This window comes from Peromyscus maniculatus, chromosome 3 (assembly GCF_049852395.1).
Source record: "Peromyscus maniculatus bairdii isolate BWxNUB_F1_BW_parent chromosome 3, HU_Pman_BW_mat_3.1, whole genome shotgun sequence".
Taxonomy (NCBI): Eukaryota; Metazoa; Chordata; class Mammalia; order Rodentia; family Cricetidae; genus Peromyscus; species Peromyscus maniculatus.
In genome coordinates, this window is record NC_134854.1 from 67,830,585 (window position 1) to 67,856,816 (window position 26,232).

Consider the following 26,232-nt stretch of genomic DNA (forward strand, 5'->3'; position numbering starts at 1 on the left):
ATTTAATTTAATTAATTAATTAATTTATTTTTGGTTTTTCGAGACAGGGTTTCTCTGTATAGCTTTGTGCCTTTCCTGGAACTTGCTCTGTAGTTCAGGTTGGATTCGAACTCACAGAGATCTACCTGCCTCTGCTTCCCAAGTGCTGGGATTAAAGTCGTGCACCACCACCGCCCAGCTAGTTATTTTTATTTTTAAGTAACATTTGTTTATTTACTTATTTATAGGCAGTATCCAGGTCTGTAGCCCAGGCTGTCCTAGAATTCACTATATAGTCCAGGTTGCCCTTGAACTCAGAGCAATCCTCCTGTCTCAGCTTTCTGAGTGCTGGGATTGTAGAGCCACCATGCCTGGTGGGGCACCATAGCTGCTATAAATGAAGCAGCAGCAGCAGCAGCAGCAGCAGCAAGCATATGGTTCTGCCTTCCATCTCTTCTCTTCCATTTTCATATTTGCTGTCCATCTCTACAGAGTCAGACACATAGCATTTATATTTCACAAGGTCACTCGCTGATCCTCTTATCTGATTTAGACTTTATTTCACTGCAAAATACAGACAAAACTCTACCTTCGTTGTCTTGGTTTAGTTTTCCTACTCAGTCCTAAGATGAGCTGAAATTCAAACTCTAGAAGTTTCTCCAAGGAAGGCCCTCAGGGGTAGTATTATTTAGATTTTCTGTGAAAGCATCTGTTGTATTCTGTGTGGATAATGCACCATTTGGCCAGATATGAAACTCCTGACATTCTCGTTACTCAAGGACTTTGAGGGCATCATGGTGTTGTCTTCTGGCTTTGGGCTCTGATGAGGCAAGCCTGACTTCTTCCTGTCAGAGTAGCTTCATCCTTTTGTCTGGCTTCAAGGACCCTTTTTTTTGTATATTTGGGTTCAATAACTTTAATAGCCTACGTTATAAGGTCAATAATTCCAGCCTAATTTTTTTCTGGTACATTGGATTTCTTATAAGTGTGTATTATAGAAACTCTCATTTCAAAGAAAGGGTTCTTAAATTATAAATTAAATTTGTTCCATCATTTCTCTTTTCTTTAAAATATCCAATAATGTATTCATGAGCTTGCTTTCCCCCTCTCTAGGTCTGTCTTAAGTTTCTTCAGTCTGTTTTCATTATATTTACTTGTGTAATTTTAAAAAAGCTTTATTTTTATTTATTTTAAAATTATGTATATGTGTGTATGTGTGTGTGTCTGTGTGTGGGTTTGTGCACATGAGTGCAGGGGCCTGAGGAGGGCAGAAGAGGGTGTCAGACCTGCTGGAGCTGGAGTTACAGGTAGCTATGAGCTGCCTGATGTGGGTGCTGGGAACCCAACTCAGGTCCTCTGCGGGAGCAGTGTGTGCTCTTGGTCCCTGAGTCATCTGCCCTGGCCCTACTTGCATAACTTCTATCCTTCGGGGAACATGGCAGGCTGGTGCATGGTCCTGTTCTCGTTCCAGGTTGTCCTCCATCTGGGTGGTGGCTGGACTTCCTCCTTTAATGTCTTCTCAAGTCTGTCCACTGATGCTTCACCCTGACCTTGTCACCTTCCTCTCTCTTGAGTCACTGCATCTCTGCTTGGTGGCTTTCCTTCCTAGAGGTGTTTCATCAGAGTTAAAAACAACAGCAGCAGCAGCAGCAGCAACAACAACAACAACAACACAGTACATGTGAGGAGCTGGTCTGCCTCCAAGTGCCGTGCGGCAGTGTGCTTCTGGGTGAGGTTACTTTTCCGTGAAGCTTCTCTCTTCCAGCGGAGTTTCCTTTCTGGTGTGACAAACGCCATGACCAAAAGCAACCTACGGGAGGAAAGGGTTTCCTACAGGCTATAGGCCACAGTCCATCACTGAAGGAAGTCAGGGAGGAAAATCAAGCATGAACTTGAAGCAGAAACCATAGAGGAAGGCCGCTTGTTGGCTCGCTCTTGGGTTTATGCTTAGCCAGTTTTTCTATATTGCTTAGACCATCTGCCTAGGAGTGGTGTCACCCACAGTGGACTGGACCTTTCTACACCACCAAGAGAATCCTTCACAGGTGTGTCCACCAGGGAATTTGTTCTGGGAAATCCTTCAATTGAGACTCTCTTCTCACAAGACTCTAGGCTCTGTTAACTTGACTGTTTAAGCTAACTAGGACAATTATCTTACAATAATTGTTATTAAGTGAATCAGACTTTCTTGGTTATTTGAATTTTCTAATTTCTTTTCTGTTGCCACAGAAGCAAAGGTTTCCTGGTAAGCTTTGGTCTGAGCAGTAGGATGGACATAGACCTGTGGCTGGAAGTTCTGGAAGATGTATACTGCACATAGCCACAACTCTACCATACACTACTAAAGGCTGATATTCGGTGGTTGTTTGGAGCCTCCTCTTTGGCTGAGGGTGATTGATTGAGAATGTCAAGAACAGGGGTGAGAGATGGCTTAGTCAGTAAAGTACTTGCCCTGCAAGCATAAGGAACTGGATCCCCAGAAACCACATAAAAACCCACAGCCAGCCTAGCTTAATTGGTGAGTCCTGGGCCATTGGGAAAAACGGGTTAAGAAAAAAGTGGAGTGGGTCAGCGAGATGGCCAGCAAAGGAAAGCACTGGCTTCTCTTCCAGAGGACCTGGGTTCAATTCCCAGCACCCACACAGTGGCTCACAATTGTCTGTAACTTCTCCAATTCTAGGGAATCTGATGTCTTCTTCTGGTCTCTGTGGACATTGTGCACGTCTGATGCTCAGATGTATATGTAGGTAAAACACTTACACACATTAAAAATAAAAGCCTTTAAAATAAACAAAAAACCAAGGTGGGGGTTGGAGAGATGGTTCAGAGGTTCAGAGCATTTACTTCTCTTCCAGAGGACCTGAGTTTGGTTCTCAGCACCCACACTGCGGGGGATGGGGCCTTACAATTGTCTGCAGCCCCAGCTCCAGGTGAGTCAGCGTCTTCTTCTGGCCTCTGTTGGCAAACCCACACATGCCTGGCATAATCACACGGACACACAAAAACCCTTGTTCTTAAATATAAATAAAATATATGTTTAAAAAAATAGACAAGATGTAAGGCACCTGAGGCACCATACCTGGCCTCCATATGTAAGCACAGACATGTGCAGGCACACAAAACACACATTCACGTATACACTCCCACAAGAAGAATATTAAGAAAACTATTTGTGGTATCCATTTTACTTACAAAAAGAACCATGTTTTAGTAGGATGTGATTCTCAAATATTTTTATCTCACTTTAAACATTAAAGATTAAATATATAAACTTAGCTTCATCATATGTGATGTGACTAGTTAGGGCACAGAAGCAGAACAGAGGAAAGACGGGATGGAAAACAGAAGCATGTGGGAACTTGGTCCAGGAATGGAGTCATGTGAGGAGAATCTGGAGTGCCTGTGAGGACATTCCAAGAAAATAAGGCAAGAGTCTTGTGACCCCAGTTTCTTTGAAACATGGAATTGTTCTTGGAATGTGTTTCCATGATCTTCCCAGGTGCAGCTGAAAAGAGTGAGTTTACTTCATATGACTTACTATTGCCCAATGTTGTTACTCTATTAAAGGTTTAAACTGTCCTTTCGATGTTTCTATGGATTTTTTCCCTCAAATGTGGCTTATCCTTGTGATTCTATACCCCTTGAACTCATGAGGACTCTACTCGTGTGCCCCTTCTTAACCCTCAAAGTATAAATTGTCCGAGGCTCTGAATGAAGTTGGCTCCTGCATGAGACTTTACACTGCCTCATCTAACGGCTCTGTCCTCCAAGGTCCCACACCACCCCGAGAGTGGTGAGAGAAGTGGTGGCTGGTGGGAGAGTGCTACAAAGAAAAAAGCACCTCTCCTCCCCCTGCAGACAAGCAGGCATGAGTGGGGCTTGGCAGGCTTCAGAGATGGCGAGGCCAGAGGTGGCTATGACTATTCATGGCCTGAGGGTGATGGAGGGCACCGCACAGGGATGGGCGTGTTCTACAAGGTGGTTTTCTGTGGAGCAGCTGTGATGGTTTATCCTCAGGAGTGGTGGATGGGTGCATCCGAGGCATCCAGAAACTGTGAGGTGAGCGTAGATGGCGGAGAAGCTGGGGTCCAGGTGAAGATGAGTGTCATGGCTACAGTCATGGACACAGGGCGTGTGGCCTGACTGGGAGCCTGGAGAGTGGAATGGATTCTGTGTTAGATCCTGTGACCCTCGGGCAAATGATTCCTGTCTAAGCCACTCCTTCGTCTGTATGACAAGGGGTGGGGCCTCTGTGACCTTTCCAACAATTTCATTATCAGAGTCAGCTTTGGAGAAAGGGGTAGACTGCCTGTTTCCTGGTGGCCAGTCCGATCCTGAGCTACAGCTGTTCTCTCAGAATGCCTCTTCTATGAGACGTCAGCTTTGCCTAGACACCATATGGGAGGGGCAGTGATGCCGTGGATGGTGACGGGAAGAGGAAAGTCTCTGCTCCTCAGGCTTCTTCAGCAATTCCTGGACCCAAGGCAATGTGAAGCAGGGACTCTGTCTCTTGCCACCAGCTAGCTTCCTAGGGCAGATCTCTGGCTTCTGGAACTTCAAGGATTTGACTTGACTACAGGAACCCAAGTCCTAGCAAAGGCGAAGTTGCCGTTACTGTCTTACACACTGCTCTGGACATTCTCTTCCTAACGCCAGTCTTGCTACTTACCCCCAGCTGTCTGCAGGTTGTCTCTGGGCATGGAGTCTGTATTCTGAGATCTTTAAGGGGAGCTGTGCACAGTTAATCTTTGTGTTCTCAGACCTTATACCACGTATGCATAAGAGCAGGGGCCTGATGCTGAAGGCCAGTTCAGGTTACTGGAGTTGCTCAGAGCCTGGGATCTGACAGCCCTAAGAAGTTCGGTCTGGCTACCTATCTTCAGTAGGGCAATTAGACCACCAAAATAGTGAAAACCAGAGAGTGAGAGCAAGTGAGCCAGAGAGAGAGAAAGAGAGAAGAGGGCGGAGGGGAGGGGGGGGGTAAGAGAGGTATTTATTCAATGTGGCCACCTTAGGAAGAGAAATAAAGAGGCCCAGTGATTCTCCATATCTGTCTTCCAGATGCTGACCTGAGGTTTATGTTCAAATACAGGGCAAGAGGTATGCAGAGCTAGGCAGTTCCTGGTTGTGATGCGGTCCCACCCATTATCACAGTCTTGGCTTTGTCTGTCCTGACAAATTGCCCAGGACTGTGTGGAATCTCTTTCCAGGACACAAGCTCCCCCTCTGGCTGGCACCAGGCTTTTCCTTCTCCCATGAAGACTTCTAGGGAAATTTCAATTTCTTGGGCCCATTTTTCAATAGTCACATGGAGTGTACGAGTTCTCTCTTGAACGCCTTCAATCCTGCCAGGACAGTTACATCCAGACCTGTCATTTTCACAGTTCTGTGGGCCCTGAGTCAAGAGGTAAGTGAATCAGTGCCGCACAACGTCATCCCCTGTCTAAGACCAATGATGCGGCTGGCCCAGCCTGAACCCTTCCTTGTGGAGATGAGGGCCTGATCTCTCTTTACTGGGTAAAGTCAAGTCTATGGGAAGCATTATGTGAGGTTGGATGTGGATTGTTTTGGAAAGTGTGTGGTAGGATTCTGCCCTGAGGACTGGGTTTGGAGACCAGGCAGAACACCAATTTTCAAGTAGGAACAGGTTTTAGAAAGGATAGTTTAAAACCTGGGGGTCATCGGACTGCCTTAGGAGAAGTAATCATGTTTAGCGATGACTGATTAAGATTCAGATGTTTACAGCCCTGTGAAGTTAAAGGTCGGCCCATACTGTCAGCGTCCCTTTGAAGCTGCCTTGGCTGAAAGCAGATTCTAACGTGGGCCCTCAGGACAGAAGATTAGGATGCAGGCCTGGTGCCACAACCTTGCTTTTGCATGTCTCTGTTGTCTTGAAACTTTGCATGAGACCCCTCTTACCTCTGCCTGTGGGTACGCTAATCATCCAAGGAGTGCATTTATTTTAAAGATTCACTTATTTTTGTTTTATGTGCATGAGTGTTTTGCCTGCATACACCTGCATGTATGTATGTGCATGGCTTGTATGCCTCGTGCCTTCAGAGGCCAGAAGAGGACGTTGGATCTCCTGCACCTGGAGTTAAAGATGGTTGTAGTCACTGTGTGGATGCTGGAAACTGAACACAGGTTCTATTCAGGAACACCAAGTGCTCCTAACTGATGAGCCATCTTTCTACCCGCTCCTAAGGAGTGTTTTTATAAAGAAAGGCAGCACCTAACTCATCTCATTTCCCTTCAAGGATAAAGGTACCAAGATAAGAGACATCTGACGCTGGCTTTCAGGGCTGCTCTAGCCTTCCCTAATGGAGTAGAGAGTCTATAACCATCATCTTAAACCAGCAGTCACCTGGATTTTAGGAATAGCAGCTTTCCAAACATTACCCCATCATGTGATCACCTTCCAAGCAAGAGTAATGCTCCCATGGGAACCAGCTTGTCCCCTCACTCAACAAGGACTCTGTAGACCAACACAGAAGAAATGACAGACAGACCACACTGTGGCCGGGACTGCTTGGTCATGCTTGCCTCTAACCCCCAATTCTTCTGTATTTCGGGGTGAAGCTCATCTCATCACTCAAACATGGGCTGACACTCAACTGTTGTCTTTCTGTTGTAGTTGTATTGAGTCAAAGCCTCTCCCGGCTTTCATCACTGACTTTTGCTTCCTCACTTTGGGGTGGGTGTTTGGATGGGGCATGTTGAAATCCTGGAGTCAGTCCTCTGGTTTAGGACTGTCGTTACAGTGAAAAAAATGATAAAATGCTCTGGTTTCTCTCTGACTTGCAGCAGCCAAGGTAAAGCTGAGGTTCTGTTGACCAATAGCAATGAAGGATATTAAAAACAATTATTTTGGTGTGTGTGTGTGTGTGTGTGTGTATGTGTGTGTGTGTGTGTGTGCATGCATGCAGATGTGCATGTGTGCATAGGAGCGTGTGTGTATGTATGTATGTATGTGTGTATGTATGTATGTGTGTATGTATGTGTGTATGTATGTGTGTATGTATGTATGTGTGTATGTATGTGTGTATGTATGTATGTGTGTATGTATGTATGTATGTATGTATGTGTGTATGTGTGTATGTATGTATGTGTGTATGTGTGTATGTGTGTATGTATGTGTATATATATGTATGTGTGTATGTATGTATGTGTGTATGTATGTATGTGTGCTGATGAATGCGGAGGTCAGATATTGTCCTGAGGTGGTGTTCCTCAGGAGCCGTCCACATTTTTATTTTGAAGCAGGGTCTCTCACTGGGACCTGGGGGTTGCCAAGTAGGTTACGATGGTTGGTTAGCAAGCCCCAAAGACCCCCCTGTCTCGGCATCCCCACTGCTGGCATTACATGGGCTTGCCACCATGCCCAGCTTTTGACGTGGATGTTGGAGATTGAAATCAGGCCCACATGGCCAGCACTTTCCTGATTGGGCCGTCTCTCTAGACACCAGGATTTTCTCTTTTTAGGCAGACTTGGGAATCGTATTTCCTGTTCCATTCTCTGTCTTCTTCCCTTCTTCCACATTTTCTGTTTTCTTCCCTTGTCTCCTTCCGTGGTTCCTTTCCTACCCCCACTTCTCATGGCCCACTCTCTCTCAGTGACAGTCCCAGTGGCCTGCTCATGCTTTCTTCCCCGTTGGGCCATGGCTGGAGGCTGCATGTTCCCAACTCCAGAACAGGGGTGCTTCGTAAACAGCAATAGTTCATTTCTACGTGAATAGCAGAGAAGAATGCCCACTGCGAATTTGGCTCATCGAGCCTCTGTGCATTACTCTCTGCAGAAGGCAATATATCTACGTGTCCTTAACTGTTCCTGCAGATCAGGGCAAAGCCAAAGTAGAGGGGAGAGGAATAAATTACAGGATGAGTGAAAATATACACAGGACCTCTGCAGTTTTGTCTGAATCCAGCGCTAGGTTCTAATCAATATAATGTATTTTTTTATTATTTGATAGCCCACTCTAATATAATAGGGCAATAAATACCCATGAAAGTGTTCCCAGTGAGCAATTCCTTTTGGAATAATGACTATTTGATTATAGAATGATTTGGCTTTTAATTTACACCAGCACTTAATGTGTTCTGTTAACTTAATATCCTCCCAGTGGTAAAAGTGCAGCCCCACTCCAAGGCAGTGATGAATGTAAACGCGGAGGGAGCTTCATTGTGGAGTTGGATCCTGTGTGGGCCACTCGGAGTCCTGTGGCCTGCAGAGCCAGCTTCCCGTGGCTGGGGCGCTGCTTGGTCTGCCTGGGCCAGGGGTGGAGGGACACTGTAGAGGTGGTTGGAGATCATGTCGCTTCTGTCTACCTCTTCCTTTGCTCATCTGTGGGTGTAAAATAAATGCCGAGGGCATTCAGTCATCTGGAGAACTTTAAAAGCCTACTGTGTGCCAGTCAAATTTAAGAGCAATGTTACAAGAAATAAAGTAAACCCAGATCTGGAATTTTTTGTTTGTTTGTTTTTCGAGACAGGGTTTCTCTGTGTAGCTTTGGTGCCTGTCCTGGATCTCCCTCTGTAGCCCAGGCTGGCCTCGAACTCACAGAGATCTACCTGGCTCTGCCTTCCGAGTGCTGGGATTAAAGGCGTGCACCACCACCGCCCAGCCAGATCCAGAATCTTAAGGATTGTGGGTCCTGGGAAATCTCTGTGTGATGAAGATGGACCCTGGTTCTGTGTGTCAGGTAGCTTAGGAGGAAGCCCGTTCATGTGGGCTGAGCAGAGGGAAGTGGTGTGCTGAAGTGAGGTGGGGTGAGTGGGCTGTTGTCTGGGGCTTATCTGAGCAGATGAAAGCTTCTGCTGTGTTTGTGTAGAGCCTGTTGTGTAGGTGAGGGGGCCACAGGGTTGAAAGGGGCAGCTGAATGTGCTCCTGTATGCCCACAGTGCAAAGAGACGGCTTTCCAGACAGGAGAGGTCATTCCAGGTGGTAAGAGAACTACTCCAAGGGAGATGGGATTTGCAACTGAGAGGCTCCTGAAGTAGCTGCTCTCTGGGGAAGGAGGGCGTGTGGCCTCTGCCTGTGACCAGTGTCAGCTGGGATCAAAGCAGTTCTGGAAGCTTTACTATGTTGAGATGGCGTTGGGGTGGTAGCGGTGGTGGTACATGGCCTTCAGTCCTTAGAAAGTGTGTCAGTGTTTGTTGGGGTCTGTAATATAGAATGGGGTATGGTTGCAACTGTTCATGCCCAGAGCAGAGTCTGCAGGTTTTGAGTCAAACCTGAGGCCGAAACGTAGAGTGAGTTCAGAGGCATCTAAGCAGACTAGATCCAGGAGAGTCTTGGCATCCCCACTAGCGGGAGGATGAGACCTGCCTCATCTCCACCCAGCCGCCTCTGTGTCTTCCCACCCAGCTTCTTCCCCAGAGATCTCGTTCAGCTGCAGAGTGGGTGGGGCAGCGGGCAGATTTGTGGTGCCTGCTGCTTCAAGCGCTGGGCCGGGACCATCATACCGTTATCTAGGAGTGAAGACAATGAACTGTGTATCTGTCCTGTGTCTGGCTTGTTTCCCTTGGCATGATGTCCTCAGGGTCCATCTGTGTGGCTGCATCTGTCAAAACCTGTATGACTTGTATTTTGTTGTTTGACTGGCTCACAAGGCACCCACGAAAGCTGGTGGCTTCTGCTTTCTGACTCTGGCTATTAGGGAGTTTCCTCCAACTTTGATCACCCAGGGGCACAACTACCATACCCAAACCTTTTCAAATGAGACGTTTAACCTGTGAGTCCAATGTCACGTCCAGCTCCTTTAAACACACAGCGATCTCCAGGTGCCCTGGCTGTACTCAGCCTCATGCCCACCTTGCCTCCCTGCTCCATACTCGCTAAGGAACTGTCTTCCTGGCTTCGTGCGTCTTCAGAACCTCACATGGCCCCCCGGGTAGGTCTGTTCCATTCAGCATGGCCCCCTGCTCTGAGGCAGTTCTCTGAAGGGCGAAGGGTGGCTGCTGAGCAGGCCTTCCTTCCTCTTCCCCATAACCCCAGCCCTGCCGATAGTCACCAGGAGCTCACAGGACAGTTCAATATTGACACAAAACGAAACTTACAGTCAGGCTAATCAAACATGTAACTAATTACATGCACCATGGTCATTATGCTTCTTGGTAATGAGGCATGAGTGATTAGCCGCTTTTGAGTGGCTGTAATTAGGCTTTCTTGTTGCAGCCTAACCAGCTTCTGCCCATTTGGAGTCAGTGACTGTGCTCTGAGTGTGTTTGTGTGTGTGTGTGTGTGTGTGTGTGTGTGCGCGCGTGCGCGCACGCGCACGTATGCATGGGTGGCCCGGGCGATGGGGTAGGAGGGATCATGCTGGGTGGGAGGAGAAAGGGCTGGAGCGAAGAGCCTTGACGTCTCACAGTGCACTGGGAAATGGTGTCTTCAGTGACACTCGGTTACGCCTGCACACCTTACCCAGCCACTGTTCCTCCCCACTGTGCATCCCTAAAGACTTTCCTGGTCTCTTTTTAAAACTCTGTATCCCTGGCCTGGCTGGAGAGAGGGAGGAGAGCCACACACGGGCAGCTGCTGCTATGGGAAAGAAAGCCTCTGCTTTAAGCTTGCCCTGCTTCTGTACCTGGCAGCTCCTCTGCCGGGCAGGCAGGGCTGGGGGAACCTTGGGTGGATCGGGAGGTCACGAGACAGTGTGTCCAGCCTCTGGGCTGAGGAGGTGTTGCTCGGGGTCCCATCTTTGCCTGACTTATATTTGTGTCTGTCCCCTCCTACCGCCCTTATCTGATAAAGGACTAACTACTTGGTGAGTTCAGAATTGGTGGTGAGTGGGCGGCGAGAGTTTGTTGGAGTGGTGGTGGGTCGTCAGGAAGAGCAGGTGGCTTCAGGGAATGCCCCTCTGCTCCCCAGCACTCGGAAACAGATCAAGCAGCAGCAGCAGCAGCAGCAGCAGCAGCAGCAGCAGCAGCAGCAGCAGCAGCAGCAGCCGCTGCCACTTAACAGCAGGCAGTGCGTTTGTTTGTTTGTTTATTTATTCGTTTGTTTGTTTTGAACGGCAACATTTCCCTGCTTGGGGAGAAGAGGATGAGCACTTAGGAGACGAATTGGGTAATAAAATCGACAAGGCTCAAGGAGCTTAGAAAGTTACAGGATCCATAAGCCACCCCCGCCCCTATTCCAGTCTATAAAAACAGTAACAAATGCTGGGGAGATGGGACTCAGGTGAAGCGGCCTTTCAGTTGTGCAAAGAGCGCCTGGGATGCAGGATGGGAGATTTGTCACCCGTGCTGGGGTGGGTGATGCAGCTGCCTTTGAGTCACTCACGCTCCCGAGTGACCCAGATGAACTAGTCTAGACTTCGGTGGAGTTGTTTATTTTGTCTGGTAGTGTGCTACGTGGAGTGAAGGGGCATTTGTTCCTATCTCCCTGGCAAATCCCAGGAACATAACAGCAAAGTTAGACAGAGGGCCAGGTTGGCATCCCTAAAGAGACAGCCTCTAGATAATAAGAGGAAACACAATGTTAGACATTCCTATGAGGGGATGGGCTTCACTTCTGCAGATAGGTGGGGGGAGATGGAAAGACAGCCAGCTGAGTAAACCAGTGTCTACCAAAAAATGTCCCTGATGCATGAGAAACCCTAAAAGCCTTGGTGTACTCACTTGGGAAAAATGTGGTGAAGCCTGGTATTGTGATATCAAAAGTAGAAAACAAACTGTATGTCACAGTACTTAGCATTCATGGGGATCCTAATGAACACTCACACATGGAAAACTGTCCTAGGTGGGCAGAATCCACACATCTTTCGCAGGAGCAAACCCATGCTCCATGTATGGGGTCCTCCATACCAGGGCACTCACTGTATCGATAGGGAAGTCAGCCTTGAACATGAGCTTATACAAAGAGCCAACAAAACAAAGTGTGTGTGTGTGTGTGTGTGTGTGTGTGTGAGAGAGAGAGAGAGAGAGAGAGAGAGAGAGAGAGAGAGAGAGAGAGAGGAAGAGGAAGAGGAAGAGGAAGAGGAAGAGGAAGAGGAAGAGGAAGAGAGAGAAGACAATTTTGCAGAAAGAACAGAAGAACAGTGGGGACAAATGGTGGCTTTGTCTCCCAGGGACTGGAGGGAGTGGAATTTTTATAAACAGACTTGAAATGTTAGGAGAAGTGATACAAATCATAAAGTTACATAAGGCCATAAACCATAACAGGAATATCTTAAAAACAATCAAGAAGTAGTTTTAGAGATGAATCATCACGTTACAAATGTTTAGCAGAACGAGAGAGTGAAGAGGAGGATAGCAAGAGGAGCTCTGTGGTTAGGAGATAGACCCAGGGAAATTGGTCTCAGTGTAGAACAAATTAAAAAACATGGCACACAGGAAAAAGGACAGAACTCGAATGCTTTTTTTCTGGTTTCAGCCCCACTGTAGTTTTCTTTCTGTTCTTGGTAGATAGGTGATTGAACTTTATGTGTGTTGAAGTATCAACAACCAGTCTTTGGGTTCCGAAGGAATCTGCTGCGTGTTATTCCTTTGGGGCAGTGATCATGAAACTCAGTTTTCTTTTTAATTCCGTTGACCGCAAGCACAATAGAAATTAGACATCTGTCACATTGACTCACTCAGGAAAATTGTTTTATGGGGAGGGATTTTGTAACCTGGAGTTTTTCTCTTTTTTCTTCTGTTTAAAACTGTGTAAAATCATTCTATTGTTACCAGAAAATGGGACAGAGACACGCACTAAGGATAGGCAATTGGCAAGTATTTATTCACACTGGTGGACGCAGGGGGTAACTGCTGGAAATCTATGCCTGTGGCTCCCAGCTTCTTGCATAATTATAGGCCATTCAAGGTCATATTTGACCTCCCTGCCACTGGTAGGTTCAAATCATAGCCTATGTGATTGAGGACCATGAGTGGGAACTGAGCCTATGTGACTAAGGACCGGGAGCAGGAAATGCCAGCGCAAGCACATTTACAGGAGTGGAAAGCAGGTCAGGCCATGCAGGGCTTTCACAGGCAACTGCAATTTAAGACAAGGCACTGTGGTTACTTCCCAATGGTCTCAAGTCTTTTTCCATCCCACTATGGGACTGTTATTTAATAAGTAAGTTGTGTTGCTATACATAAACTGAAGGATGGTTTAAAAAACGTTGCACATGTGAATAGCTGAGAATAGAGTGGAAAATGCAATGTATGTACAACAGCACTTGCAAGGCATGATGGGAAGAATAGGAGAGGAGAATTATTTAACAATAAGCTTTATAACGATCAAAGAAAAATTCTGAGCAGTTTTCACACTGGAAGGAATATCTGAGCTATGGATGGATGAAGCATGTAGAGCCCAAAGGATGATTTGCAACTGTGCACACCATGAGGAAACCACAGTTCGTCAAACAAGAGGGGAAACACTGAAGAGCTTCATACAAAGGAGGGATAATTAGACTGTAGGCAGAAGCCCTGTCTTCAATGAGAGATGCAATAACGCAGTCAAATGGCCTCTTTCAGTTAGATTTTATACTCAGCTAAACTATCATTTGAGAGTGGAGAAAACGCAGACATTTTAGGTACATAAACAACAGTTTGGCTTTTAAAAACTGTTTAAAAATGACTAGAGGAAATGCATCAACAATGTGTCATAAAGGAAGGAGTGGGGGCACACCGAAACAATTTGTGAAATAAAGACTACACATAGAAAAATGCCACTCTTTGTTTTGTAAAAGGAATAAGAATAAAAAAGGAAAAATCTTAAAATACTGAGTTTAGAAAGAATACATTCTGTTATGACTTTGCAAGTGATTCCATCACATGTTTTTTACACATATCTGTCACAATCTTTGGTCAAATTGTGTATCTAGCTTCTCCCAAAACACAAGTGTCTCAGAACATACCCAGAATCTTCTGTTTGCTTTGAGATCCAGCATTCCTGCCTCAGCCTTTGAGACCCACTGCCTCAGCTGCAAGCGGGATGCTTCTTCAGCCTTCTAGAGCTGTCGGATGTGAGAGACCTGTTGCTGCAGACCTGCTCTGCCAGGGACTGCTTTGGGTTGGTCTCCTGAGATTCTCAGAGAGCTTACAGCTGTAGTATTGCTGACAATCTCTTGGCTGCACCCTGAAGCCTGCCAAGAGTGGACCTAGAACACTCGCATCTCTCATGTGGCATTCCAATGCCACACAGGCTCTCAGAGTTTCTACTTTCCCATTCCAATTTCTTTTTGCTCATTTGGATCGTTACTCTTATGTGGAAAATAGAAATCTCTCCTGTTTGTTTCCCCTTTTCTGTCTGCTCACTTTATTCTTGGAGGGATGGGAGAACAAGAACCTAGATTAAGAATGGGCTATCTCCAGGTGGATCTCTGTGAGTTCGAGGCCAGCCTGGGCTACCAAGTGAGTTCCAGGAAAAGGCGCAAAGCTACACAGAGAAACCCTGTCTCGAAAAAAAACCAAAAAAAAAAAAAAAAAAAAAAAAGAATGGGCTATCTCAATATTCATAGTTGCTAAAAAAATTTGTATCTTTTAAAAAAACACCCAAAATTTATGTGAAAATATGAAAAATAGACTGAAAGATGCATGTAAATTCATCATGGTAATTAGGTCTGGGAGGGAGGAAGAATAATGAGATGTAAAAGAGGGGAACATAATTTTAACTGTGTACATGGAGTTCTTCTTTATGCAAAATATTCTGAAGCAAACAATGAAGAAGTTAATTAGCTTAATTAGTTCCTGCTACTTGTCAGTGTGCTCCTCCTCCTAGGGTATAGTAAGTTTTCATTCAGCTAAATTATATATCTCCACAGGCCAGCTAACTGTGGAGGTATAGTAACGTCAGGGAACTCAGGCTTCACGTCAGCACAACACTAAGGTCTTTGGGGACAGGTGTCCTCTCAGTGGCATAGAGGAAGTGAGTGGGTCATGCTGAGGGAGAGCATTTCCATTGCATGACTAAGGTGTAGCTTGAGTTTTCCTGCCTTGCCCAGAGTCAGGACAAATCTTTGTCACCCGCCAGTCCCACAGTCCCTCAGACCCAACCAAGTAAACACAGAGACTTATATTGCTTACAAACTGTATGGCCATGGCAGGCTTCTTGCTAACTGTTCTTATCGCTTAAATTAATCTATTCCCACAAATCTATACCCTGCCATGGGGCTCGTGGCTTACTGGCATCTTTTCATCTTCCTTGTCCTGGCGGCTGACAGGCAGTCTCCTTTTGCCTTCCTGTTCTTTTATTTCTCTTCTCTGTTAGTCCCGCCTATACTTCCTGCCTAGCCACTGGCCAGTCAGTGTTTTATTTATTGACCAATCAGAGCAACTAGACATACAGACCATCCCACAGCACAGCCAATTGCAGACCATCTCAGACACCTGCACTCAGGCCCGTGATCCTAATCATCCTCTATGCGGACCTGCTGGGTAAAGCCACAAGGAACCCGAGAACAGGCTCCCACAGGATATACAGAACATCCCATAGCACTAAGGGGTCAGGAGGGGTGGACAATGTAGGGTAATTGCCTCCGGCCATCTCTCTATTACTACTTAGCTTCTAGGGAGTCACCACTCTGGGGGAAAGCCTTGATAAACAGAGAATGATGAGATGAGAGGAACTCACTCTCATGGAGCACACCAGATAAATGCCTCTGATTCTATAACTGCTCAGAACAAGTTCCAGCATGTCACTGGTGATACTAGGTTGGAGTCATGAGAATAAGGTGGGTGCTTGGCACTGACGTTGCCCAGCAGAAATCAGTCTCTTCTGTTCAGGTTTCACAGAAGTCCTCTTGATGCCATACCTAGTCTTCGGAGGTTGTAGGAAACTGCCAGCTCTCCATACTGGTCTTCAGGATTTGAACTCACAACAGTGCTGCATTTTTCTTCATGGCTGCATAAAGCTTATGGCTCAGTACCACACTGGAGGCACTGAGGAGAATCCAGTACTCATCATCATCTGTGGATTCCAGTCCAGTGTCTGCACCAACAGCTGGATGAGCTTGGACCAGTCATCCCACCTTGCTGTGCCTTACTCTCAATCTGTAAAGTGATCTGAAACTAGATAGAAGCCCACAGGCCTTGGACCTACACTTTGCCGTGACTCTTGGATGTTTCTATCTAGCCTCATTAGAGAGTAGGTGGACATAAGGAGAGGACCGTGATAAGGAGGTTGTATCAAGAGGCCATCCTCCGAATCTCTCTACCTGCTACTCTTGCTCATGAATGGGAATGTATCACACTCTCACTGTGTCTGTGCACTCCAGTGCCCCCACTAGCTCACCGAGGAAACCTGTGAATTGGGAACTGTTCTTATCTCTATTGCACACATCAAAACACTAAACGTAAGGTTTCTGTGCACATATGACAAGTAGCAGCACAGGGATGAGGACCAGAGAACTAGGTATTAAAATGCATCCCATGGAACGTAGATGGAAAGATGTTGGCTAAAGGCAGAACATCCCAGGCAGTGAGTCCTAAGGATATAATGTGGATCACAGTGGCCATAGCTAATATCACTGTACTCAGACTTTAGTACTGTTCAAGGTGATGAGAAGAAGAGACTATGTGCTCTTCCATGAATGGGATATCTGCACACACCCTCACCATACCACCAAGGCTCTGAGACCATCATGAAAGAGGGGAGGAAAGAATGTAAGAGCTGGAAGATGTGGAAGACTGCTGTGAAATGCTGGCCTCTGGTTGTTGCTCCCATGAACTCGCAGTGGCTGTGGTTACCTACAGAAGACCCGCACAATGTTAAACCAGGTCAAAATTCTAGCACAAATTGGGAAGGGCCTATCCATCCCTAGCTGAGGCACTCTTGGTAGTTGGGTGGCTGCTGGTGCTATAATAGTTGCTTTTCTTTAGGAGTGTAGCCGCTGGTTATGTTCCTCATATCTCAGTGGATGACACTGTGCCCATGTGCATATGAGTAACACTAATTGGATTCATTGGATTCATGGCTTAAAAATAATAGATAAATAATTGTAAAGGGGGAATGAAGTCACAAGGGAGAAATGATAGAGAGGATGTGGGTGAGGGCTGATATGATCAAGATACATTGAAAACATGTATGAAATTTTCAAAGAGTAAACAAAAATTAAAAAAAATTTTAGAGAGTAAATCTTAAACAGTCTCACCTCTTTCACATATAATAAGTACGATGAGATGGGGAACATGTCCATTAGCTTGATTTAATCACTTGAATTTATGCATATATTTGAATAAATAAATATATCATGGGAGCACTGTAAATATGTACAATTTTAATTTTCAACTACACCTTAATAAAACTGAAGGAGAAGAAAAGAAGAAATGAGGAAACAGAATGTAGCCACTAGGTGGATAGCTGCTTTCAGTTTCATGTCGAGCTCCCTATCCTTGCCATGCCGCCATCAATCCTTAAGAAATGCCCGGGACTGAATCTTTCTTGCCAAAATCATGCTAGTGTAGAGTAACAAAGTGATAAACAACAAAGAAAGCTTTCTAGGGCATGAAAGCTATTACCAATGGACAGGTTAGATACTTGTGCATGAAGGCTGTTTCTAGGGATAAAGCCGTGAGTTGATGGATTGCTGCCAGGACACAGACGTTGTTTCACCTCTAGCACATCCCCCGGAAAAGGAAGACACGTCTCATTGTGTCCTGCTCTGTGATCATAGGAACGATGCATTTCCGGTAGAAGAGGAAGGGAGTGAAGGGGTGCTTAAAAATCGCTAGAGTAAGGAAGTAGATGGGCCCCTTTGAAACTTAGTGGGAACTAATTGGCCTTGAGTAATGTGCATTTGGCTTGGTTGTGATGGTGACCGATGTTTCTGTCAATAAGTACATGATGGACCTCCAAAGGGACCCAAGCCCCGGTCTGCCTTTGTTGATGCATCTCCTCTTGAGAGAAAGCTTTCCTTTTGATCAAAGTGCTTGGAAGGATGTGTGCCAATGGCATGCATCAAACTGTGTCCTTGAATGAGAAGTCATAATGGAGAGGAGAGGCTGGGGAGAGCAGTGCTCCCTGTGGGATGGAGCCAGCATCCCACATAGAGTCCTGGCTCTGCCTCTTTGACCTTGATCTTGAGAAGGATCATCTTTTCCTGCAAGGGAGGGAAGACTGTGTACCTTGCAGGCGGTGCAGAGAGTGGGATGAGAATGCATCCAAAAGCCTGGTGTCGCCAAGGGTCACGAATTTCCTTTTTCAGTTTTTCCTTGCACTCTTTCTTCCCCGAGTCCTTCCTGTGATGCCACCTCCCATCTTCTCAGCTTTTCAGTTGGTGGGAGAAGCCAATTCTCCTGTGGCCTCGGAGCTCTGGACCCTATGATCAAAATATCACACACCATCCTTGTGGCTGATGTCTCTTTCTGGCCACGCCTTGGAGACCAATGACAGCTGGCAGTGGAAAACCTGGTTTTTTCAGCCATCTACATGGGGATGGTAAATCATCACGGCTGCTCTCAACATTTCTCCCACTCTGACCCTTTGTCTGGTACCCACAATTATAGAAATACCTCCCAGTTGTCTTTGAACCTGGCTTTGAGATCCCTTCTGGTCCAGTGTTCTAACCCACTTGCTAAATGACCAGAGTTGGTAGCAGACTTGGTCCTCTTTCCTATCACGGTGCTGTACACCATCATGTTTGCACTCTGAGGTGACTGGAACATTTTTGCATTTCTTATCCAGGCTCAGAAATCATTGTACATCAGCTAGGTAAGATTCCTTAGAGATTGAGAGCATCCCTTCTAGAGGATAACATGGATTATAGAAGGGAATGAGGGACTGATTGCTCAAAAGCTCAGGTTGCCTTTTCCAGCAACCCATTACCATTATTAATATGTTTCTGATTGAGGGATAGAGAATTATCTTGCTTTTCCTCATCTTAGCGGTAAAATTTCAGAACGTCTAAGTTAGAGGGAACCCTAATGTCCACTTGACCCAATGGTCCTTTCACTTGGCCATCGTTGGAATATCTCCAGGGTCAGGGAGATCTTTGCCAAGAGCTTAGTCCATTTGGGGTTCTTGGGTTGGATTAAAATCTTTCTCCCTTGAGCTCTTAGCAGTTGGATTTAGTTTCTCCCTCTACACGAGCCCTACACACTTGTAAGTGTATCACTTCTTCCTGGGAGAACGGAAATTCATTTTTCTTAAATGCATCTCTCTCCAGATGACCCTTAAAGAGTGCCATCCATTCTGCACAGTGCTGGGGGTGGGAGACGTTCCCAGGGCTTGTCAGACAGTGGATCTCCTTCTTGGGAGGCTGAGGGAATTTGCCAGCGGGAGCCACAGAAAAGCTTTCGTCCCATCAATGGCCATGGAGACTCCATCCACTCCCCATACAGGCTAACTTACAAGTGCTTCTTAAGGGTTCACACCACTTCCCTCCGGCTTGTGCGCTCTCCCATTGTGCCATTTTGACTGATAGTAATTTTTTCCACAATGTAAGCCATTTTGACATGAAGAGTGTGCTTTTCCAAGGCACTTTGGACTGATCGTTTGCCATCCGCCTTTGACAAAGCTACATATTATCGGAAATACCAAAGGAGCAGCTCAACTCTGCACTATAACTCACACTAACTCACTCGGCGTATTAGGCCCTGAAATTCTAATACCTCATTTTCATGACAAACGACGCAACAAGAGCCCAAAATGGCTGCCATGAATCTCATTGCTGACTGAGGCCGCTGGGGAGAAGCACATGCAGAACGTTTAACCTCTCTGCTCTCTGCAAAGTCGCAGGGGGACAAGAAGCTGACCATGCATTAATGCTGCTGCTCTCATGGCCTTGGTGCTCTAGTGACTTAGAATGGATTGAAGTCTGAAGATTTGAACCCACCAAGAAACCAGGATTGCAATGTTTATACTCGATACTGCCTGGATATGGGCCCTGGGGCGAGGGGCTGATTGACAGGGAAGGGATCACCTACCTAGCACATCAATCATGTGCTCTCTAGGGGATGGCTGAGGGCATCAGGTTTCCTAACAGCTTGTAAGCCTTCATTTTTTATGTATTTGATATGCAAGTAGCAACAGGATTCTGTATTTGCATCAACCCTGGGGGAACCTCAGAGGAACCACCACCTCAGTCAGGACGTGCCACCACAGAACAGAATCTGGAAGTGGAAAACACCTGACCCTCATAGAGTGAACCCCAGCAACAAAAGACAGGGCTTTTGTTTGTCAAGCTTTTCCTCACAAACAGATCTGGTGGGATGCATGTGTACTCTACATATACATATGTGTATATATGTATGCGTATGAGCATATGCATATGTATATGCACACATATGTAAGCAAGATGGAGACTCCTTCTTCTTCCCTGTCCTCTGGGGAACCTGTCCTGGGCTCTGGCTGGGGTTGCTCAGAATCGAGCCTCCCTGTGCGCTGCTTGACTATGCTTAGTCTTGTGGTAAAACACAGGGGGCAGTTTGAACACTTCTGTGCACTGTGTTAAGCTTTATTGAATGCATGGCTTAATTGAATTCTTCTAATATGCTGATGCAGTAGATACTACTGTCATGTCCATTTCACAGTGACAAATATCAGTCTAAGAGGTGAATAATTCCTGCACTCTTAAAGTGCACAGCGTCGTGTGTCTGATGTCTTTTTCCTGGTGAGTAATCTCTCACGTAACTAGTATGATAGTGGGGAGTGTGAGCCAGGGCTGGTGGCACAAGAGTTTGTAAAGTTTGTTCATTCTTTACAGAAATACAGCATCAGAGAGGAGTGTTCCTTAGCTCTGTCTTAATGAATCCTAAGTGGCAAACACATTGTGTGATAACACTTCTACAGTTCAAAAAACATTTACTAGGTCAGCAAGTTAATAGCTGGGGAAGAGAATGGAATCCAATGAAGAGAGAATCAGTATAGGAAGGGAGGGTGGTGTACCTTCAGAGCACCAAGAAGGGGCCATGGCCTCAGTGTAGCTCAGACCAACAGGCTTAGATTCTGGAGGTGTAATTACCACCTGGTGTAGTTCTGGTCCTTAAGTCAGACCAAGAGCACAAGCCATCACAGCACAGCGTGACGAGTGTCACAAAATCATGGTGTCTTACACGAGAGGCTTCTAACCCAGTGCAGTGAGTCAGGAATGGTTTTTCCAGAAAAAGTGACAGCTAAGTGAAGTTTCAGAGATGATGACAAGGTTTCATTCTCCACTGCCAAACTGATAATGAATGTGGTTGTGAGAGGCTAGGTACCACCCCTCCAGACTTATCACACTGATTTATTTTCAGGTTCCAGGAAAATCTCAGTTGAACACTTTGGAACCCTGACTTACTTTGGAACACTTACTCTCTTCATCATCAGCCACATTTCTGTTCTACCACCGACACACACATCCAGACTCTCCCATGTACAGCTCCTTCTCGAGCATATATAAATATACGTGTATGTATTTCAGCTTGGGGGTGCTTGGTTGCCTTTCCTCGGTTGCCTTTCCTCATTAGTGGCTGCTCATTGAAGGCCAGAGCTGATGAGAGAAGAGTTTTTTAATAGCCATGGTATGATGGGATCTGAGAGCAGGTAGCAATGTTAAGCAGGAGGAATGTAAGAACAACGATTGTAGCCAGCAGCAGAATTAGAGAGACAGCCTGGAATGACTCACAAAGAGCTACAGAGATGATCAGCAAAAGTATAGGACCACTAGGGTTAAGGGCAGCTATTGGAGTTATCCTGTATACAACCAAAACAAACTCTGGAGGGATATTTGGAAGATGAATCAGCTTGGGACTTAGAACCACTGTCTGAAGGACAGGTTGGAGCAGTTAGAGGGCTCCTGTAATACAGCATTTTGATATAATGATGGTTCCCTGTTTCCGAAGGGGAGAGTGGTGGTATTTATAACATGCCTTTGGGAATGGAAAGACTTGAGTGTTCTAAGGATGCTTGGGCATCCATGGGGTGGATATCAATGCCAGTGGAGCCAGATTATTATCATAACATCATACATTGCCCCAGCCCAGCCTCTTTTAGAATAAGGGGACATGGGTAACTGTTGATACATGAGATCTCATTCAGATTGACTGGTAGTAGATTTACTGAGTTTTATAGTTCACAAGGTTATCTTATTCATTGTGATGGTTAATATTGATTGTCACCTTGATAGGATTGAGAAATATGTTGGAGAAAAACATTCTGCTAGGCATGTTGAGGGAGTTTCTAGATTGGGATAATTGAGGTTGGAAGACTCATCCTAAATATTAGTGACACCATTTTTCAGGCTCAGGTCCCACATTGAATAAAGAGGAGAAAAAGAGCTGAGGATAGCATATATCTTTCTGTTGTTCCTGACTACAGAAACAAAAATGACAAGCTATTTCACACTTCTGCTTGACTTCCCCTCCAGGGTAGGCTGTACCCTCAAACTGTGAGCCAAAACCTTTTCTTCCTCAAGTTGCTTTTGTCAGATATTTTCTTAAAATAATAGAAAAATTAATTAGTTTAGAAAATTGGTACCAGAAGTGAGGTTGATGCACTTTACTGTGTGGTTTCTATGGTTTTGGAGCTGGTTTGCTTGAGGGATATGGAAGACTTCAGAGCTAGAGAAACACCAGAGTTCCATAAGCAGAGGTTAATGGTCCATCCCAGACTAAAAGGCCAACAGAAATGTGGATAATGAGGGCCTAACCCATGACATTTCAGAGGGGAACAAGATGGTGGTGGAGAAAGCAGAGGTAATTGTTAAAAAGCTTAGTATTGGTAAAGAGAAGCCTTCTGCACCATGCTGACGGTTGGAGAGGTGCCCTAGGAGTGAATTTCTTCCAATCAAAAGCTCTATCTTATAAAAAGTCACATAATTTGGAAGGAGTCTAAACCAGCCTTCATCTCTTTCTGTGACATGACTGCAGACACAGGGTGCCCAGCTGCCTTGTGTTCTTGCTCACAGCTACAGCCACTCCTGCCTCCACACCTTCTTGCTGTGGTGGACTTGACCTCAAACTCTTAAGTTGCTTTCCTTAGGTATTTCCTCACAGCAGCAAACTATAGCCTGAAGTTTCTCTGGATGACTCTCTCCTACCTGCTCCCACAGCTGCTTATAAAATAATCACTCAGAGGCTTAATATTAATTACAAACTGTATGGCCCATAGCTTAGGCTCATTATTAGCTAGCTCTTATAACTTAACTTAACTCATTCGTATTAATCTATGTTTTGTCACATGGCCTCATGTCATTACCTGTTCTCTCACATCTTGCTTCTCCTGGCGGCGGCTCGCAGTGTCTCCCTTGGACTCCACCCTTCTTCTCTCTCTATCTCTCTTGTATTTTCTGCCTGGCTCCATTCTGTCCTGCCATAGGTCAATACAGCTTTATTTATTAAGCAGTGGGAGCAACCCATGTTCACAGCATACAGAAGGACATCCCACAGCAACAAACAATACATAACATTGTTTCAGACTGGAGATCTCACCTACTAGGAGAGGAGACACAGTGTACATTTATGGCTACAGGCACCAATGAGCCTCCTGTGTGTGTCACCTGAAAGCTGCCTGTCTATGGAATACTGAAATGTTTGCTTGTATAGATTATTCTGTGAAACTGCACACCACTTTCCAGAACACAGTTTATACCAACTCATTAGACTGGCCATTGTGTGACCATCATGTGTTGGATTGCTCCCCAACCACTGGCAGAATAGCGTGGGTCCAGAATCCAAGTGGTTGGAGTAGGAACAGCTTTTCACCTGCCCTCCCTGTGGCCTGCCTGGCAGTAGGGCATCCTGACCACAGGCTCTGCAGGGGGAGGGAGACTGGACTCTAGACTGGGATTGTGCACACCTGTGAACACATCTTCATTCGGCTTAAGGTCTGGCTGTGGCCTGATCAGTTCTAACTTCCATGCAGCAGTGGGGACAGACTGTCCTGCAGTTACTAACCTGACCTTAGAGCACAGGAGCCATCTTCCAGGTGGAGGGGAGCCCTGTGAATGCATGCAATCCCAGGAAGATCCCCATGTCTCGATAACAGAAGTCAGTGTTTGTGGCTTTGTTCACTTCTCTATTGTTTGGGGAAGCATACATTTCAGGTCATTGCTTATCAGATGTGTGATTGGTGCACATTCCTGACTTGCAAAAGGGTGGATCAGGCCCAGCAACTCCCACCAGGTACATGGGTGGGGTGGGGTAAGAGCTTGGTCACACTCCGGTGGAGGGAAGGAGATTGCTCCTCCTCTCTCCTAGTCCCTAAGCTCAGGCGCTCTTGGTCTCTCAGAAATTCTTTGGAGTTGCTCCTGTCACTAAAAGCAGCGGTTCGGCGTTTTAGAACATTCTGCTTTCTTTCAGCTGGGAGTTGTCTCCACAGCACATCTTGTGCTGCACTGCAGGTGAGCTTGAGAAGGTGGGTTTGCTGGAAGGAATGGAGAGGAGACGCGAAAGTGCCTTGCTAGAGAGTGATGGAGAGCACTGTGCCTGCTGCAAGCATGACGACCCGAGTCTGATCCCCAGAACCCAGATAGAAAACACAGCTGTGGTGCTGTGTGCTTGTGATCCCAAGCAGTGGGAACACGTGTCCACAGGAGGCAGCGGGAACCAATCCAGGAGGCAGGAAACACTTGAGCGGTTTCCCCATCCTCCTCCAAAACTCACTGAGTTCATTACATCTGGTAAGAGGGCTTTCGGCTTAACTTGCTGGCGTGAGTGGGATTAAGCTGTAAGGAGCTTCCCCACCTAAGAGCTAACTCATCACCCGAGGAGATGGGTGCTATAGCTCCTTGGCTGCCTCCCTTAAAACCACCGCCTCCTTTCTTGTCCTTCATTTTTATTAAGAAGATCACTCAAAAGTGATTATGTCTCCAGTGGCTTTGCAAACATAATTTATTGAATATAAAAGATGGGAGGGAGTTTAGATGGAATCCGACTTCAAAATCTTGTTTTCCAGACTTGAGAATCAGAGAGAGGCTAGCTGACCTGCTGGAGGTAACACAGTGTACTCCAGGTCCTCTGTTACCTGAAGCAGCACGCGCTCCCTGCTCCCTGTGGAGATCAGGCTGAGCTACCCTGACACTGAGGTGAGGGGGAGGTGTACCCAGGAGCCATGCATATCCTAATGCTGTGTTCTCTGCTCTGACTGTCAGAGTCCATGAACTGCCTTTAAGCAGCACAGCTCTGACATTTACCAGAGAACACCAAGGGATCTGTGCTAGAGAGAGTTATAGGATTATGGGATGGCAAGGAAGCGAAAGGGCAATATGGAAATGTGACAGAGAAAGGCTCCTCGGTGATCAATACTCCAAGCTGTGTTAATCTCTTCTTTTTGTATTTATGACCACCATAAAACTTAGAGCTAGGCCGGTGAGACCCTGGCTGAGGGGGCAGCTGTGGGGAGGCTGCAAAGTCCTTCCCTTAAGATCAGAGAATTGCTTAATCAGTTTTCTGCAGGCACAGAAAACCCTTTTGCTAAAGGTCATGGCAGGTCAGGGGTAAAGCTAGGGCCCATGCTGGGTCCTGCCTCCTCCTTACCCACCCTTGGGTAGCCCAGGCTATTGCTGGAGAGATGAGGTCATGTCTTGGGCTCAGTTCCTTGAAGTTGCTGGTCTTCTGATTTTGAAGCTTGGAGAAGACTGTTGGGGCATGGGCAGACATCAGTAGCTTACTGGGAAGCAGCTGGTTCTTGTTTGGGCACAACTGTCGGCATCTTGGTCCACCTGTATAGGCGAGAGATGTTTCAATAGGCAGGCAAGGTGCAGTGTGCAGAGAAAGGGGTCCCCTATTGCATGAATGGGACAAGGAACCCCCAAAAGGAATGGGTGCCCCATCCTCAGTAGGACATAGACATACATCTAGTAGGTCTGCAGAATTCTGTGAGCAAGTACCAGGGTACTGGGCACAGCAGGGGGTTCAGGAGGGATGGAGGGCATGAGTGCAAGGAATGGGGATCCAGACCTTTTCCAAGAAGATGGAGGTCAACCTGTGCTTCACCAGGAGACAGGAGACCCCTGGTTACATCCCTCGTCCTCACTCTGGGCTGGGCTCCAACAAGGCAGTGTATGTGTGACAGAGAGCAATAGGGGTGGTGTCCCTACCCTGAAATCCATAAACTCCATCTCTGCCTGCTCTCTTCTTGCTGACACCCATACTGTTTTCCTAATAATCCTGTCATTGACCACATCACATGCTAGGGTAGAGATTATGTCCTGTGGCTTGTTGCCTCTAGTCAGTGACCCCGAAGGTACTCACCCACAAGGACAAGTAGGTCTAGGACAATGGACTGGTAGGTATAAGGGTGAGGTCATGTAAACATGACTGGGAGGACAACCCTTTAGAGAGGTCAGGACATATGCATGCAGAGGTGACAGGAAGAGAGTGTACATATTCTGACTGATATTCACGTCA